Consider the following 6,000-nt stretch of genomic DNA (forward strand, 5'->3'; position numbering starts at 1 on the left):
GGGCAGTAGTAAGAGCAACACCTGGGGTCTTGTTACATGGAAATATTCAGGCCCCTCTTCCCAGACCTAGGAGGCACCCAAAGTTTATGCACATATAAAAGCTTGAGCAGCTGTATTACAAGCACTTTACAATCATTGCACATACAGACATGCATTGTACATGTGTTTTGTATATCGCCACATATAGTACCCATATACATGCATTATGTATCTATGCATTCAGACATATGATAATGCTTTGTGCATTATTACCTATACTGAACACACATTACAGATACATTTTATGTACAATGCCTATACGTAAAATATTCACATTGTGCCTACGTAAGAAATGTTTAGCATACACAGGGAATTTAGAGAACATTTTCGTGATAAATTTAGTATGTATTCTAGGAGTTCACGCCATAGGTTTTGTTAGCTTTGTCAGGTTAATGAAAACTAATTGAGAGTCTTTAAACTGGTACTAACTTGAGGAGAGGACTTTGTTACTGATATGGTTCTGAGCCCCAAGAATCAGATGACTGGACCTCAAAATATTATGAAAATATCAGGAAAAATGATGAGCTAATAGTTGCCTGCTGTTTAGAATAAACATAATATTTTAGTTCCTGCGTGATCCTGACTACCCTTCGTGCTAATATTTTATTAATAGAATAATATGTGCTGACTGGATTGTCTAAATCAGTATTCTGTTGCTGTAAAGAGGCACCATGACCACAGCAACTCTTATTAAAAAGGCAATTTTGTTGGGGCTGGCTTTACAGTTTCAGAGGTTTAGTTCATTTTCATCATAATGAAAGGTCAGTCAGGTGACCTTGGTACTGGAGAAGTAGCTGAAAATTTTATTTCTGGATCTACAGGCAGCAAGAAGAGAGAGCCACTGGGTTTACCCTGGGCTTTTGAAACCTCAAAGCCCCACCCCCGGTGACATACGTCTTTCAACAAGGCCACACCTCCTAATCCCTCCCAAGTAGTGCCATTCTCTAATGATCAAGCATTCAAATAAGTGAGATGGTGGTTATTCTTATTCAAACCACCACATGGATGCAGCTTTCTTTATATGTCAGCAAGGAGACTAAAGGAAACAATGATCTCATATCCCTTGTCTGTTCTCTTGACCCATGTACATTTCATGTGATTTACAAACAAAAGAGAAATGTTAGTAGGGTACATGTAAAGTTTATCTAAAACTTTACATGAGGTGAGTAGCTGAGATACAGAAACTCACAGTGGCAAGGCCAGCAGAGGGGTGAAATCCTATTTCCTCCTCCTTTCTGTGGTCATCTCTGGAATGGCACCATCTTGCTCATGAGTAAGACAATGTCTTAAGTAATACCTCTATCCCACAGCTAAGATTTCCACCATGCTGTTTGACACACAGACCATGCTCAATAAAGACATTCTGATTTTAAGATCTCAAGGTCATCTATTAAGAGTTGTGCTGGTCTGGGCAGAAATGTGAACTGTCATTTTTGAGAACCGTTAGGTTAGAGACACAGTCTCCAAAAGAGAGAGGGCCCAGCCTGGTGACGTGTGCTGTTATTCCCTCACTCTGTAAGGAAAGGCAGCAAAGTTTGAGGCTAGCTTGGACTACATAAGGAGGCTCTTATTCAAACAAAAGGGGAATGGGGTTTAAACAAGAGTATCAGGACTGTTTGTGTTACAAGAGGAAGCCACAAACTAACACACACACATACACACACACATATACACACACACACATGTGTGCACACACATACACACACACACACACGTGCGCGCATGCATACACACATTCTTTCTCTCTTCCTCTCTCTGTCTCTCTAGTACATGCCTCCAAACTGAATTTTTAAGCACAAAATAAAAGTAATTTTCTAGAGAACAAACAAATGGGTTTATCTTTTCAAGTCCCTTTACTTTGCTTGTGAAGTTGAGCCCTTTTGATATAGCCACAGCCTAGTTGCCCAATTGTAGTTCAGCAGGCAATCAGTAACCTGGTCCCCAAAGAGTGGCTGAACTAGGAAAATAGCTCTGAGATTAAGTGTCTGTCTAGCCAGTTCAGGCTACTGGTTCACTCCTCAGCACTGAAAAAGAACAAAGCTATATAAAAGTAAGCCAGTGTTGAGAAAATAAATTCTTATGTTGTGCGAATTTACTGAGTCAGACAAAACCTACAGTTTTGAAAAAGTCATTCTTGATAAAAATAACAAATTTCCCTTCCTAATGAGAACACATGATTATCATAGGAAACCTATATAATACAGAAAAGCACCGACTTTCCTTATATCTATCACTGGAAGGTGGCTGTGATTATTACCAGATATATTTTCTTCTTCCCTTTCTTTCATGATTTTCTTTTTTCTTTTTCTTTTTCTTTCTTTCTTGAATATGACCTTGATATGTAGATCAGGCTAGCCTTGAACATCAATTATTTTTTTCTTTATAAGCACGAGTCCCCATAGTTAAAATTTAAAATATATTTTTCAGCAGTGTAATCCCTTATTCCACACTTCTGTTTTGTTTGGGGAGGAGCATGTGTGTGTGTGTTTCTGTGGGGGTCCTCACCTACTCAGCGAGACTGAGTCTTTTACTGGCCTGGGACCCACAAAGTAATCCAGGATTGGCGAGCCAGTGAGCCTCAGGGATTCACCCATCTCTGCTTCCTGAGTGTTGGAATTATAAGTGTGTATCACCACAACTTGCTTTTTTTATTTCTTTTTTTTTTCTGTTTTGATGTGATCATTACAGTTGATTTCTTTTTTATGTTTTTTATTTATTAATTACAGTTTATTTACTTTGTATCAAGAACACATCAAAGATATCATCCACTATGACCAAGTAGGCTTCATCCCAGGCATGCAGGGGTGGTTCAATATACGGAAATCCATCAATGTGATCCACCACAGAAACAAACTGAAAGAAAAAAAAAAAAAAAAACACATGATAATCTCTCTAGGTGCTGAAAAAGCATTTGACAAAATCCAACATCCATTCATGTTTAAAGTATTGGAGAGATCAGGGATACAAGGCACATATCTAAACATAGTAAAGGCGATATACAGCAAGCCTATAGCCAACAGCAAACTGAATGGAGAGAAACTTAAAGCAATCCCACTGAAATCAGGGACAAGACAAGGCTGCCCACTCTCTCCATATATCTACAACATAGTTCTGGAAGTCCTTGCTAGAGCAATAAGACAGTTGAAGGAGTCAAGGGGATACAGATGGGAAAGGAAGAAGTCAAATTATAACTATTTGCTTTTTTATTTCTAAACATTGGTTCTGGGGACTAACCTCAGGCCTTCAGACTTACAAGGCAAGCATTAAACCAGTGGCGCTATCTCCAGATCTACGCTGCTAACACACACCTTTGAACTATCCATTTCAGTCTTCTTATTTCCCTGTGCACATATACCCTTATAAAATCAGACTTGTTTTGTCCTTGATTTTCATTTTGTAGCTGTTGTCAGAAATTGTAGCATAAAGTCTTTTCCAACTTTTGTAACATACTTGGAAAATATTGTGACAATGATTATACATATGTGTGCGGAAATATATTAGAACATTCTGCTGTTGCTATTCTGAATATAGTCTGATTCAGATCCTTGTGTGTGAGTCCACCTGTATTCTGATTATATTCCTGTGATGGCTTCCTAGAAGGTAGAAGAGGCTTTCCAAAGCCCAGCAAGGCACCTGTGGCTTCTGGGGAACCTGAAAGTGTTGGCAAGCTCTCACTCCAGCCTACCTTTGAGTTGGTTCTTGAACAGCAATGGCTTCAGGGAGCCCAAGGGTCTCGGCTTTTGGCCTGTGGAATCACCAGCTGTCTTCCTTTGTGTATCTTAAATTTTAAGGAGAGAGGATATATTCAGTGTTTATACCCTAAGCCAAAATTAAAAGGGACAAGGGACCATATTATTCCTTGAAAGAGAATGTAATTTATTTTCCAGCCATCAGCTCTGTCTCTCATCCTACACACCCTTAAACATGAGGCCTGTTCAGAATCAACTTTTGTATCTGGAGCTTGTTCTTAGAGACAGTTAGGAGTTAAATGAGAATCACAATAAGAAATTGCTTTTTAAAAATTAATACAATTCCACTTGGTCAAGGGCAAAAACCTTCCTTTTGGCACAAGTTAGAAAATGCATCTCACCTTTATGAAATGAGATGACTTAACCTCAATTTTAGTAAGAAAAATTTATTAAATATATAATATGTTTATATATATTTATTAAATATTATATATATATATAATAAAAACACATAGAAAACCTTTGTAATAGTGTGGAATTTTACAGAAGTAGTTTGGATTTCACAAAACATTTTCCAGCCCTTATTTGATAGGAAGCACATTAACCATGGCTATATTATTTCAATTTGTTGCTGAAAATCACAAGGCTTGGGTTAAGAAAGTTATTCAAAGTCATGATATTCGTTTATTGGTTACTAACAGGCTGTGTTAGTAACAAGGTCCCCTGTGAACTAGGCAATCGATTAATAAGCCTTGCTTTCTGTTGTATCTTAAAATGTACGATGACACACCCTCCCGGCCCCTCACAGAGATGTCACAACAATAAGTGAACTGAACTTGTGCATGCCCACACGCGTGTGCAAACATGTCCTGTTTACAAAAGGGATTAGAGTGGTTGACAATCACATTAGGGATAAGACTAGTTTTTCTGCAATGAGCAACAATGAATTTGGATTTAAAAATTAAAATTACAGTGCCAACAAAATGGCTCAGAGGCTAAGGAGACATGGCGCCCTGAGTTTGGTCCCTGAAACCCACTTAAAGGTGGCATGAAGCTCTGGTTCTATAGGTGCATCTCTTGACCACTATGCCTGGTGGTCCCCACCGCCAGCACACGCACAATGATAAAAAAGTAATGTAAAAATTAAAACCACAGTCTTCCTTCCATCTGTTACATTTTAAATGTTCAAACTCTGGGCTAATATTAAAATGTGCACTTTTTTCTCATCAACGCTTCTTTAAAAAATATAAAGGGATGGTGTACAAAAACTGCCAAGGAAATAGGGACAAAGACAAAACAAACAAACAAACAAACAAACAAGCCTCCGCCCCTACACTGGGCTTTTGTGCATGGAGAGATGAAGAAGGATAGTTTTGTGGGGTAAAGATAACCCCCAACTTAGAAGCTTAGGAAATATATGTGAATCGCCAGTAAAAGCTTTGATTATACTGAAGCCTAATTTTATGGGTATCAATAAGGCAAACACAGCTCCTATGAGGAGATTTGAGAAATTACTACTGTAATTTTCCCCACCAAAATCTTTAAAATAGTTTGGGAGCAAAAACATGCAGTGTGGACTACACTTAGCTGGAAAGGGCAGTAAAAATGCTTCCTGGTGGATGATGACACCACTAGTCCTACCTGAGACCCGGCTTCCACTGAGTGACCTGGACCATTCCAACGCATCAGATCCAAAGGAACAAACACAGAGCTCGGATGGACAGACATCCCTCCGAACAAGAACTGATGTGAAAGTGTCAAATAGTGTGAAAACAGATTGGCTCCTTGACTTCCAGCCTGAAGCAGCGCCTCTCCCGTCCCCCTGCAGCAGCGAAGGCCAAGGGCCTCCATTTTGAGTAGTTCACACCAGGACCGCTCCACTGACAGCAGGGACAGAAGAGGCCCTCTTTGGTTTACTCTAAAAAACAAAACATGTTGTATTGTTTATGTGTGGGCTGTCCCATGTATGTCGTGATTTTGATAGATGATCTCTCCTCCCTCCCAACTCACCCTTTCTCTCTTTCTTTCAAAATACAAAAATAAGCTGCAGGAGTAATCTTCGGCCTTACTGTTTGCCATTGGGCCACTGGCGCCCTCTACAGCTGGAGTAGGGTGTTTACCAACACTGCCCATGCCTGCTAGTCACAGTTGTTCAGAAGCGTATTTTAATCAGTGCACACAATTATAGCTAACTAAATGTCTTCTCCAATAACACACACACACACACACACACACACACACACACACACACACACACACACACACACACACA

At 39.4% G+C, this 6,000-nt stretch overlaps 1 pseudogene; it reads right to left on the reverse strand.

The window, feature by feature from the left end:
- LOC129685566 (high mobility group protein B1-like) overlaps nucleotides 1-5,579 on the reverse strand; it is a 78,167-nt pseudogene extending 72,588 nt beyond the window's left edge.
- Between the last annotated feature and the right edge of the window lie 421 nt (nucleotides 5,580-6,000).

Source organism: Psammomys obesus, unplaced genomic scaffold, assembly GCF_907164565.1.
Source record: "Psammomys obesus unplaced genomic scaffold, mPsaObe1.curated_primary_1811, whole genome shotgun sequence".
Taxonomy (NCBI): domain Eukaryota; kingdom Metazoa; phylum Chordata; class Mammalia; order Rodentia; family Muridae; genus Psammomys; species Psammomys obesus.